This window comes from Globicephala melas, chromosome 5 (genome assembly GCF_963455315.2).
Source record: "Globicephala melas chromosome 5, mGloMel1.2, whole genome shotgun sequence".
In the NCBI taxonomy this organism is placed as follows: Eukaryota; Metazoa; Chordata; class Mammalia; order Artiodactyla; family Delphinidae; genus Globicephala; species Globicephala melas.
The window spans coordinates 56,999,962-57,013,267 of NC_083318.1; the positions used below are offsets into that span (position 1 = coordinate 56,999,962).

A 13,306-nucleotide genomic window follows, 5' to 3' on the forward strand; every position below is an offset into this window, starting at 1 on the left:
TATAGCTGTAGAGTCTCTCTTTTCATTTGATATTGATTGTATTAAAAGTATCTTTGCTCTTGTATGAGTCTTAGTACTACAATGTGCTTGCTTATCTTCTTTTCCATACCTTAGTATCCTATATGGAACACTGAACTATCAGTAATTACTACTGGTTTTAGCCTCATTTCTATCATCCCGCCCCAAAACAAATAATCCTCCCCTAATAAAAAATGACATCAATAAGATAATACTTCCCTTTGTCTATTCATTTCCCGTGGCATATGTTAGTGGCATAAGAAATTAAAATACCTGGATTACAATTATCTTGGATTTTTCCCTCACTTCAATCTCCCCTCACTTAGATTACCTTTAATTAATTTATTTAACCTTATAACCTAATCAATTACAGAAAAATACAGGAATCATGCTTTTAAATACTTTAAGATATTCATGTCTATTATTGGCATGCTTTTAACTGTAAGAGTTAGAAATTCATCTCAACTGGGCCTTAGGCAAAAAAGGGACTTTTTCTATATTACTGGAAAGTTCTTTAGAATAAGTCCTGCACAGTGGATTCAGGTACTCAATGAAAGCCAGAATCTTCCACCACCAGCTTTTCCCCTCTTCTTTCCTCACTTTCAGATAAACTCTTCTCATAAGGAAACAGATGTGAACACTGGAAGATTCAATCCACAGTTTAGCAACTGGTCAAGACTATTAGAACCTTGCTGTAGAAAAATTTCCCACAACCTTAGCCAAAGTCTTGGGAAAGATTCTCAATTACCTGGATTGGACAACAGGTTAACTGGCAAACCATCACTACCATCATCTGAAATAACCAAAAACAAGGATAATATGGCCAATTTTGTTTAACCATATTTACAAATAAAATATACTACTATTTAGCAAAGTTTAGTGTAAAGGGAAAAAAATGCACTTTTTCCCCCTGGCAAATTCACAGGCTTGATTTTGTAAAAAACTATAATAAAAGTCAACGTTAACCTTAGTTTTGTCTCAGTCACATAATTAGTAATCAAATTCAGTGGCCAGTGAAAATGCTGACTCTCTTCAGATACCAGGACACAGATTCCCTCTGCTCCTTTTAGATCAGTGATTCTCAAACTTGGCTGTCCATTGAAATCATCTGAGGATGATTAAACTGCTTCCTAGGTTCCAGCTCCAGTGATTCTAATTTAATGGATGGAGTTTTGGCCAGGATATCAGGAGTTTCAGATCTCCTAGTGATTCTAAGGTACAAATTTGAGAACTTTGGTTGACGTTCTATTGTTTCCCTCTCAAATCCTTTCAAAAGTTTTAGGAACTAATAAATACTGACATATTATACCCCAGAAAACACAGTTCTCTTAGTTGATTAGGATAGCCTACCTAAAGATAAAGTCATTTTTCTGTCCTTCCATAGATTCCCTAGCTACTTACCTGCATTGTAGCTTTTATCATGCCAGGTAGCAAGTCCTTGTTTGTTTTTTTTCCTTTCAGGAAACTGGTAGCATTTGGAAGTTCTGCCCTGTGGTTTTTATAACTTTGGTTTCTAGTACGGTGTTATTTAAAAGGTACTTTAGAAATGTTTGATCCACAAATTGTTAAGACTAGCTGAGTTTTGTAGTTTTATAGCTGAGTGTATATCATAATAAATTATTACTTCTATAGGATATGTTAAAGGCAAACTCACTCTCTGACTGTCCAGTACAAAACGTTTCCTTCCAGATAATTCAAACTGTTACCAATAACATGCTGCAATACAAAGTAAGTGGGAAAATTAAAGTTCTTATACGAACATTATTGGCAGTTAGAGGGTGTTACGTGCACAGAATTTAAGAAGTCCAGTGAAGAAAGAAATAGTATACCACATGTAAGAATACTTGGAAGTTGCATAAAAATGCTTTTATATTTAGTAACAAAAAGTAAAGTAATAAGTATAAAAAAATAAAAGAAGAGAAGACTTCCTGATGGAGATGAATTGCAAAAGTTTAGATTACATATGTGTAGCCTGATTCAAAGCTATCTGTAAGCAGAGACCAGGTCTTATAAATTTTGCACACTTTCTTCACCAGGTCCACCCCTAGGGTGTGTCAGGCCACAGGCAACTATTTTTGTGGGGTTCCTATCTAAATAACCAATCTGATTAAAAAAAAATCCAATGCACTCTTTGGGAGGCACCTGACTAAAGCATACTGAAGGTTTTATTTTTATCTTTGCCAACTTGGAATTGATTTAATATTTTGAACATGACATGAATATAGGTGACTTTCTTCTGAAAGATATTTGAAGTTCCATGGTACATAAACTAGTGGCTGCACTGAAGTACTGTTCTTACCAACATCTTAAACCAAGGGGGTGGGGATGGGAAATTAATGAATATTTTTTCTTCTTTTTATCTCCCTGCTTTTCTTTCTGAAACAAATTTTCAGAATAGAAGGTAAAGAAAGTATATATATAGTTGATAAATTTCTAGGTTCTTGAGAATCATTTTAATCATGTTATTCCATCACTTGACAAACATTTATTGAATATATATTATGCTTAATTATGCTAGAAAATTGTCTTTTTAAAATCTGGTTCTCACAATAATCTTATAAACTATTATTATGCCCATTTTACTGATGAAAAAAAGCTGGAAACATAACAACAAAAAAACTTGCCTGACATTACACAACTAGTGTTCAGAAAGATTTAACTCAAGGATTTCTTACTCTGAAATCCATGTTCTTCCTATATTACCATAAATGTAACTCTTAGCATGCTTCTAATAATTGTTAAATTTAAGTCTTTTCATTCTTAATTCTGCAAGATTCTTTCCATATGTTAAGTAAAATTTGGATTTGTCATTTGTGTTGAGGGCAAACTAAAGCACGGTGGAGAACACAGTGCACATAGAGCCCTCTGACTTGGTTCAATCCTGCCCCGAGGCACTGGGGCAGCCTTTTTCCTGGCACATATATGTATGGCTGGTTTTGTATCACAGCATCACAGCAGTATGTCACACATAAGGACAAACAATGAGATCTGTGATGGAGTGACTCATTTAAAACTGACAACTATGAGATTTCTTCCTGTCCTTTACCATGTATTTAGTTAGAAAATCAACCTTTCATAACTGATATCTACATGAAGATTTAATAGAGTGATTCCTGATTATGAACTGATATCTTTAAACAAAAACATTTTAGTTATGACACAGTCAAATTTACTGTGAATGATTTTTTTTTAAAAAAAACACACAGTAAATTAATTTTTGTGGATTAAATTATCTAATTTTTCTAGATGAATAGTTTACAACCAGAGGATATTTTGCCTCTCAGGGGACATTGAGCAATGTTTACAAACATTTTTGATCATCACAACTGGGGATGGGGTGCTACTGCAACCTAGTAAACAAACAATTTAGTGGGTAGACTACAGTGGCCAGGGTACTGCAAAACATCCTTCAATACACAGGATAACTTCCTACAACAAAACATTTGACAATCTAAAATGTCAAAGGTTCCAAGTTGGGAAACTTTATTCTGGACATATTTGTGTGATCAAAACCAAAGTTATATTCCAAATGTTTTTCCATCTTCTCTTAGCTGCTGTACATGGTTTAATAGAAGGAAACTTTTTGGAGCTTACAACACTTGACAGACAACCATGAATTAAAATATTGAAGAAAGAACCTGCATCAGCATTTTTAAAGCATTGTCTTAAATGTGGAAATTAGAGAATTGTGCATGAAAAGAGGTAGCCAAATTCTATCTAGCAGTGTGCTAATGGGGAGTCCTAGAAGTTTGCTCTTAAAGGGGAAAGGATGGCCTTTCATTCTTCCATCAGCATTTCCTGGAAGCTGACATAATGAAGGAAGAATCTTTATGGACATATTTTGTTTGCTGGCTAGCCAGAACTGACTATCCTGACCAAAACAGATGTGACTGGTCAGAAATAACCACTGCCCCACAAAAAGCAGCAAAACGTAAACTTTTCTAACTTGTAACTTTTATAACCTGGATATCTAAATACTTCACATTTGCTCTTTTAATCGTCGATTCACTGAAGTGACAGAGACTTTAATGCTCCTTTTTAAGTCAAAAGAGATGTTTTCCACAGCGGGTGCTCTCCATTTATGTGAACTTAACGTGTTCCTGCCCTGACAGTTAAAAAAAAGGGAAAAGACAGACCCATAGAAAGCAAAAGTCATTTGCTGCTGCTTACCACCTGGGGGAAAAACCATCCTGTCCTTTCTATTACCCAAAGTAAAAATAGCATAAGTAAATTTACTTGAAACTTTGACCTTAGCATTTGACCAACTATCTCTGTCTCTTAAGAATACACTAAGATAATATTTCTGATACATCAGAAGACTAAAGTTGAGATAACTGATGCAGAAGTATTACATTCCTATCCATAAAATTCTCAGTTTCAAATCCCTTATTTGATATTCAAAACTAATTCTCTTTTAAAACATTTATCTTTAAGCCAATTTCAGTGGCCTGTGAAAATGATTTCGTGCTTTACCACCACTTCTTTTAATACTCTCAATAATTTATTCAAGTAATGCATTATCAAGGTAGATAACAATCTAAAATATAGAAACTCAAAAAGAGAAAAAAAATTGAAATGCCTGAAGATTCATACCATCAAAGATAAGCATAATACTTTTGTGAATATCCTTCTGGAATGTGATATGTAAAACATTTGAATCTCCTCCTCATCAATTTCACTTATATATATTGTCAACAGATAGTTAAATCAATTGATATGTCCTACGTCACTTTAATGACATTTAATACTTTTTTCATAACTATAAATTATTGTATTAATCCTGTATTTTTGAATGTTTAAATTATTTCTATTATAAATAATGCTTTAATGAACACCTTTCATACATCTTTGCATATATTTCCTGAGGACAATACCAAAAAAATTGAATTGTTGGGTAGAAGTATGCATTTTTATGGGTATTAATGAATTACAAGAAAATTTACATCAAGTTATATTCCTTTCATTTGGGAATTTGAGTACCTGCTTATTAAAAGTTCACTACCACTTAGTAGTATCTAATTTGACTTATTTAAAGGCTGGTTTGAATTAATATTTGTTGATTAATAGTGATGCCAAGCTCTTCTTTGCATATATTTGTTTCTCATTTCTATTTATTAATCACTGTTGAATTACATACTCCTACTAATGGTTTGAATCTGTAAGATTTGTTTAGAAATATATAAAAACATTAATTTGTTCAACTTCTCTGATAATTTATTTATTTCACAAACACATATTAGCATTCACTATAAGCTACACAGTGTCCTAGTGACATTGAACAACAGATAGGGAAAACTAACAAGCTCCCACTCTCACTGAGCCTACAGCCTGTGGGGCAGAGGTGGTTATTAATTAATCACTGAAAATGAATGCAAATTATAAATATAAATATTTTGATTGAAATATTGCTATCCTTTAAAAACATAATTTAAGGCAATACTTAGACTTGATGAATCAGGAAAGACTTCCAGTAACTTTATGCTTACAACAAGCCGACAGGTGAATTGGCAGAGAGCATTTCCAAGGGACTGGTCAGCTCAAAACTAAGGCGTCCCCTCCCTGTATGTTTCTCAAACTAATTCAAGTTTGCTTTCTGACAGTCCAGGGAAAAATCACACATAGCATATACCAGGGCAAAGTTACCATCTAGAAAAACTCCAGACTTTACCAAAGGCCTTTGGTAAAGGCCTTTGCTTTTGTGTTGCTTTCTCCTAGAAACCACTATGACAAGCTAGTAATCTATACCAATATGTAAGCCACTTTGGCACCAATCTATAAATTGTTTTTTCTTTTTTTTTAATCTTGCTGATGGCATTGACAACATTGATATCTTAGGAAGCACAGTACTTCAGTACAATGGAAAATAAGCCATGTATTAACCACAGGGAAGGCTGCATTTCACCATCTGGATGGCTAAATCACATATTTAAAACAAAAGCATTTCTGCTGCAGAAAGCTTTCTCAGTAGGGAAAAAGAGAGACCTGGGTAACTATGAATAAACTGAATAGAAATAGGGTATTATATTTGCCTGAAATTCTGATAGTTGAATGAATTAATAACATAATGGCATCCTCAATATTAACCTAACAGGTAAATTGTTTTCATAATTTTATACTCTGACAAAAATAAAATCAATGTTCTTATTTTTCTTTATAGTCGAAGTTCATTGAGCTCTTAGGTATTAATTTTGCAGGGCTGGAAAACTTTTTCTCAATTCAAGGTAGTGTCTGATGATCTACTCCCTTTATTTTCTTTCTTCACAAGCTAATCTAAATGCACAGTAGGTTTACATATCATCTGTGGTGTGCTGGTAAATGTTTAACAACTGACTCTCTAGAGGGAAGTGGGGGAAAGCCCCGATCTGTCAAGTTTCCAAGTTCATGGTGTAAATGCCCTCACGATGGCCAGTCTTGAACGTCCAACCAGTCATCACTGAATGCAGAGTTGGAAAGAGGTAGCCACAATGGGCTCTAATGAGCTGGTTTGCACCACCTCCAGTATATCAGTCTTTATAGTTCCAATTGAGGAATGCTTACGGTTTGAGTACTTCTGTCCTCACTGGCCTCTCTATGGTCTAGATTTTACTACTTGATACAGACAACTGGCTTTTGTTTTCATCATGAAAGCCACCGGCTTGTGTTTTATCCAATGTATGAACAGGCAAAGCATGGTGACACTTCTGGAAATAACACAATTATCCCTTTGGATGACTTTGCCCCAAACTTGGCTCCTGATCTCTTTATAGCTCCTGCCATGGAATCCATAATCCCCACAACAATTTTATGGCAGCTGGGTTAGTATATAGTTCTCTCTGAGACTTGGATCTTAGGAATTTGGGGATGTTATCTCTGCCCAAAGTAAGCTGAGGGAGATTTGGAATGCAGGGGGTCTATATCAGACTCTCATTGCCATTTCTACTCTACTGCAGCTACATTGGCCTAGGGCTTTCTGCATTTATGTATCCTTTTCAAGTGTTCCAGATGACCACCAGTCAGATGATCAGTAGCCCAGAAGTCCCTTATTCTTTCAGATTCCAAACCTAACTATTGACTTCAAGAGATGCCATCCCCACTACCATGCCAGGGTTTGGGCCCTAATGGCGGTTGGAGGAGAGGAGATCAGCACCTATGCCAGAATCTAAACTATATTCTATTTTACTAATCCCCTTCAAACTTCTAATCCCAGCAGAGATTTGTCTTAGTCTTGCTTTCAGGCAAACTGCTCTAATTTAATTGCACATTATTCCTGATCTGTAGCTCATGGTTATAAACTCTAACTCTTAGGCTTCTCAGGTTTAGCTTATGATAAAGAAATCCTGATCATTAGAATTCCATTTAAAAACAAAATATTCTCACCCAATTGCCTAGCTCTTGAGAATCAAAAGCAGATTGGATTTCACCTTCCTGTTTTATGATAATTTAAAATATATACATTTATAAATCAGAGCTGAGTGATACTTTTTTTTTTCCATAGCTTGCCTTCTTTCCTTCTGAGGCAATGAGTACCACTACATCAATGAAATGTGAGACTTTAAAAAAACAGGTTAAAATTCCCTATACCATGCTAAAATACGTATTCCCAATGGTAGTTAAATACTGGGAATACAGTGATGACCAAGGCAGACATGCCACCAGACTTTATAGAATTTACAGTCAAATTAGTCAAATTAATCAAAACAGTCAAATTAAAAAAATACAGTATGCTAAATGGGAATATAAGAGAAGTGCTGGGTCCTGTGGGAGCTCATATTTATCACCCCAACCTATCCTCAAATAGTCAGCAAAAAATGTTATTGAAAACCAAAATGAAGGACTGACTAGTAAACTGGCTCAGGTTAGTGTACATTAGAGGTTGTCCAAGTTTTTTTCTTCCCATTTTATTGAGATATAATTGACATACAGCACTGTATAAGTTTAAAGTGTACAGAATAATGACTTAACTTACATATGTCATGAAATGATTACAAGAAGTTAAGTGAACATCCATCACTTCATATAGATACAAAATAAAATACAAAAAAATACAAAGTAAAAAAAGTATTTTTTCCCTCTGATGAGACTCAACTTTCATAACATAAAACAGTATTAATTATATTGACCATGGTGTATATTACATCCTTAGTACTTATTTATTTTATAACTGGAGGTTTGTACCTTTGGCCACCTTCATCCAATTCCCCCTCTCCCCACTCCCCACCTCTGGGAGGGCAGCACAATTCTGACTTCACTTTGCACCATCAGTGTAAATGTCAAAATTAAAAATCGCAAAATTATCTTATTGTGAGGATATTTTTAATCTAGCCTTGCCTCTAGAAGTTGTACTGGGTGCTCCCTCTGCCTAGATCAGTCTTTCAAGATGTCCAAAGGGCTCACTCCTCAATGGCTAAAGCTAATTCAACCATTGTTCAAACATTGCCTTACCAATGGGGCTTCTCTAACCACGCTATTTAAGACTGCAGCTCTAAGAACCGATTTGACTTATCATGCTCCGTATTTTCTTCATAGCGTTTACTACATTCTATTGTCACATTTAATATAGTGTTTATTTTCTATCTCCCATTATCAAAATAGCAACTCTGTGATGGCAGGGATTTTTGTTTTGTTTATTGCTGTATCTCAAATACCTAAACTGAGTCTTCAGCATGGTAGGTGTCAATAAACCTTTGTTGATTAAGAGGACGAATGAGTCCAATTGTATATCTTCTTGCTTAATAAATTTTATTTTTCATATCTATCTCAGAGAAAATAAATATTAATATCTCTTGATAATTAAGTCAGCAGAAAGTTTAAACTATATTATCTTTTTGCCTCCAAATTCCTTATTCTTGTTTTCTTTTGATTTTTCCTGTTAGAGATTTCTCAAATATCTAATGAGCTCTTTCTCTTCATCAATACTTAAGAGTGAGGTATTAAAAAGCTTGCTAGATGCTCTAAACACATGTTTTCATTGTAGGACTTCACTTTAGATTGATCAGGTGGAGATGGAATAGTTTGGGGTCTCCCAAGCAGCAGTTTTAAGTAGTTCTTGTCTGATGGATAGTTAGTATCCTCAGAGGAATTTTCTAGTCTTCACTTGGATAGCATACATTTTTCTCTGTCTGGTTAATATACATTTGATTATACCAAATTGGGAAAGATTGCTAGTGATATTACTCTTAAATGTATTGACTTTAATTTGATGCAAAGCTCAGCAAACTACAGCCTGTGGGCCAAATCTAGCCTTTTATTATAAAACTTTATTAAAACACAGCAATACCTATTCGTTTACATATCATCTATGACTTCTTTCATGCTACAACTTCACAATTAACTCATTGCAACAAACGACATGAACTGTAAAGCCTAAAGTATTAACTATTTGGCTCCTTACAGAAAATATATGCCCCCCGATTCCGGTATGGATGCTCTCAGCCATTTTCCCTGTGCCTTGTTACTTGGTGTGCAGTAAACTCTGGTTTAATTTCACACAGGGAACATGCATTTCCCTGATGGGTGTGTGGGAGGTAGATCTTGTCCTTACTGGATGGAAGAAGATGTGTGAGTTCACCTGCTCCAATAATCTTCCCTTTTTAGTCTCACCTCTCACTTTTACCTTTCAGGCAACAAAATTCATCCCTCCCTCCGTCTTTTCAGGAAAAAGCAGCACAACTTCTTTTATGCCATTGGTCCTGTAAGGCACTTTGGTATCATCTATCTTTTTTTTTTTTTGATAAAAGACTTACTGTCCTTCTGTTCACTTTTGTCCTCTCAAGAATGTGTTAACATCTCTGGTTGCTTGATTGACCTTTTCTATTTTTTTGTTATGAACTTAAGTTTTTGTAAGATTCCTTTCTTTTTGTTTGCTGGAAGGAATATGGATTAAAAGTTACATCAAAACCATCGTGCTTAATTTGAAGTCACCAGTACTATTTTTAATTTGCTATTCTTAAGATGTAATTGAATTTTTACTTGTAGCCTAATTAATCGTAAATTGAAGTGACTTTTATGAGATTTTAGTGTTCTACTTTTTTAAAAAAATTCTGACCTGTGACGTATAAGTGTTGTGTGTGGCAGTGTGTGTGTACTTAATTAGCTAAAGACTAAGAAGGGTATTTAAGTTTGCTTAATATTTTTATCAGGCTTTATTTTATGTGTCTCAATGCAATTTAGTGAATAAAAATTCATGACATTTTTAACTGGACTGCACTTCAACGATAAAAACTGGTTCCTTGGGTCCATTTAAGTCTTAAAATTTTTATTGTGCATAAAAGGAAAATATTTCCAAAGGGCTTTTACTATAAAAGCTCAAAATCATAGCTCTCTTTCCTGTCCTGTTCCCCAAGAGAACCTCTTTTAACTTATTTAGTAATTCTTTATGATATTTATGTCCATATAAATATCTTATACATTATATGTAATTATTTTAACATTTGTGTTATACTCACATGTATGTATAATTATCCATTGGGGTAGCATAATGACCATCCCCTTCCCAAATAGGTCTATGTCTTAATATGTCTACATGCATGCCACAAGGTACATTGCAGATATGTGGAAAGGTAAAAACCTTAACATAAGATTATCCTGAGACCGTGAAACAACTATTTGTTTAGAAGGAAACAGAAGAATCTAATTATAACATTTATATGGAAAAAACCCCACTAACCTGAAGGAAAAAAATTAAACATTACAATTAAGAATTTGCATTTATCAAAAAAACTATTAATAGAGGAAAAAGGAAAGCCAGTGTTTGAGACAGGATAATTCTAATATATAATTAATAAAGGGCTCAGAATATTTAACAGAATTCTACAAATGATTAAGAAAAAAAATGCATAAATGGCCAAAAGGCTCATTCGATCACTACACATACTTGAACATATGAGAAGTTATTAAATGTGTGCTTCATTACAAAAGAAATAAATGCTAAAAACCCAATGCAATACCACTGAACAACTACCAGAATGATAAAAATGAGAAAAACAGACATTAAAAGGCCCACACCAGCATTGGGAACAACTGGAACTGGTCTCAGTACTGGAAGTGTGTAAACGTGTAAAAAAAAAAAAAAAAAAAAAAAACCCACTTTGGAAAACCATGTGAAAGCAATAAAGCTAAAGAAATGCTTACCCTATGATTTAGGGATTCCAATCCTAGGAACCTACTTCAGAAATGGGAGCCCAGGTACTCACTCAAAGCTCTGTATTAGAATATTTATAACAACTTCATTTTTAAAAGCTGAAAATTGAAGACTACTCAATGTTCATCAACATTGGGATACATAAATGAAGTCTGGTACAGTCATGCAGTGCAGATTCTATACAGCAATATGAATGAGTGAGTTACAACTACAAGCAACTTCTTGGATAAATCTCACAAAAAATAATATTAAGCAAAATAATCCAGATGAAATAGTTTTTACTGCATGCTTTCATTACTACAAGTTCAAGACAGGCAATATCAATCTATGGTATCAGAAGGCAGGAAAGTGATTACATTTCATTGGGGGCAAAGCCCAGAGGAGGAGAAGCAGGTGAGGGTTTCTGGGGTGTTAGTTTCTGTATCTTGAGCTGTGCTCTGGTTTTTCAGTTTCTGACAGTTCACCAAGCTGGATTCTTACGAGGTGTGCACTTGCCTGCACTCATACATTTCAATAGAAAGCTTTCTATTAAAACTCCTCCCCCCAACACCTGCACCAGTTTACCAGTGAGTTATACCAAATATTTAATGCTATTAAAAAAATAAAACCCTGCCTATATTTACCCCTAAGAAAATTAAAGTCGGATCCTGCAATCAAGTGTTTATTAAGCACTTTATTATTTGCACTATTATTTACTGTGGCAGTGAATGCTAAATAGAACCTATATGTTTAACATATCCTGCCCCTTCCAAATTGCCACCTTTCCCATCATTAGAAGATGGGCAAGGAAATTACACCTGGAAACAAATGAAAGAAACCCCTGAAACTATTTCTTACAACTTGAGAACACACACCCCAAATAAAGAAATATAAACTTGTGAATTTGATACCATTAAAGAGCTCAAATAAACAACGAGGATGTGAAACATGGTTCCCCTTGTGATATATTTTAAAACAAAATGTAGATTAAGTCATTATTAACTTTACTATTAGGTAAAATAAATTACTGTTAAATCATCATTTTTTTTTAATGCAAGTCTGGGGCATCACACCTATAATGTAGTAAAATTTTAATGATGTACAATTTCTCATCATTTAACATCTTGCTAGACATTTTTCACATAAACATAAGTGATGAAAACTTCCATGAGGCTTATGACTTTTCAGCTCTACTTCTCCGTAGCAGGAGAAAGTTTTGAGGCTACACAGTTGAGTAATGCCTGCTGCATTAGTATCCTATTGCTTTTATACAAAATTACCACAAATTTAGTGAATTTAAACAATAGAAATTTATTATCTTACAGTTCTGGAGGTCAGAAGTCCAAGATGAGCATCACGGGGCTAAAATCAAGGTATCAGCAGAGCTGCATTCCTTTCTGGGGTCTCTAGGGGAGAGTCCATTTTCTCGCATTTTTTAGCTTCTAGAGGCAGCTTCTCCGACTTCCTGTGCCCTCCTTTACTTATAAGGATGCTCGTGATTACATTGGGCCCACCTGGATAATCCAGGCAGCTCTCTCCATCTCAAGGTTAGCTAATGAGCCACCTTAATTCCATCTGTTAACACAATTCTTTGCCATGTAACAGAATGTATTCACAGGTTCCAGGGTTTAAGGTACAAGCATTGTAGGGGAGTCATTATTCTACCTTCCACACCTGTCAGTACAATCATTTAATGATGCTTTATCCCTTGTTATGTATATGTGTTAATAGTGTAAAAAATACACAAAAAAGCTTATGCCTATGTTGTTGAAATTCAGACATAATCATGATAATTGCCATGGTCATTTGACAAAAATAATTTGATGTTCTATTTCATTTTTATTGAGATATAATTGACATATAACATTATATTAATTTCAGGTGCACAACTACTAATTTGATATATGTGATGTTCTATTTCTGATGGAGTATATTTTAAAACACTGCAGAAAGAAATTGAAAGAAAGTCCATCTTAAGAAAAAATAAAACTGAGGACAAGTTCAAATTTTAAAGGAAACTTTAACGTATAATCCATATTCATTCATTGTAATTATTCAGGTCATTAATTCTTATTTTTATTGCATCTATCTCTACTGAAGATAGGTGGAAAGTATACAGTCTTGTATATATGCTTTTCTGAATGGAACGTTTTAACTTTCAGATTGAATGGATGTATAAATATGATACTC

The 13,306-nt window shown here is 34.3% G+C and overlaps 1 long non-coding RNA gene across 4 annotated transcripts in view; it reads right to left on the reverse strand.

Annotated features, from left to right (window-relative positions):
• The window catches only part of LOC132597348 (uncharacterized), a 198,640-nt gene extending 186,027 nt beyond the window's left edge, over positions 1-12,613 (reverse strand). For all 4 annotated transcript variants that reach the window (XR_011377479.1, XR_011377482.1, XR_011377480.1 and 1 more), the window contains exon 1: positions 12,440-12,613. This is a non-coding gene — a long non-coding RNA (uncharacterized lncRNA). The remainder of the gene's footprint in view (positions 1-12,439) is intronic.
• Between the last annotated feature and the right edge of the window lie 693 nt (positions 12,614-13,306).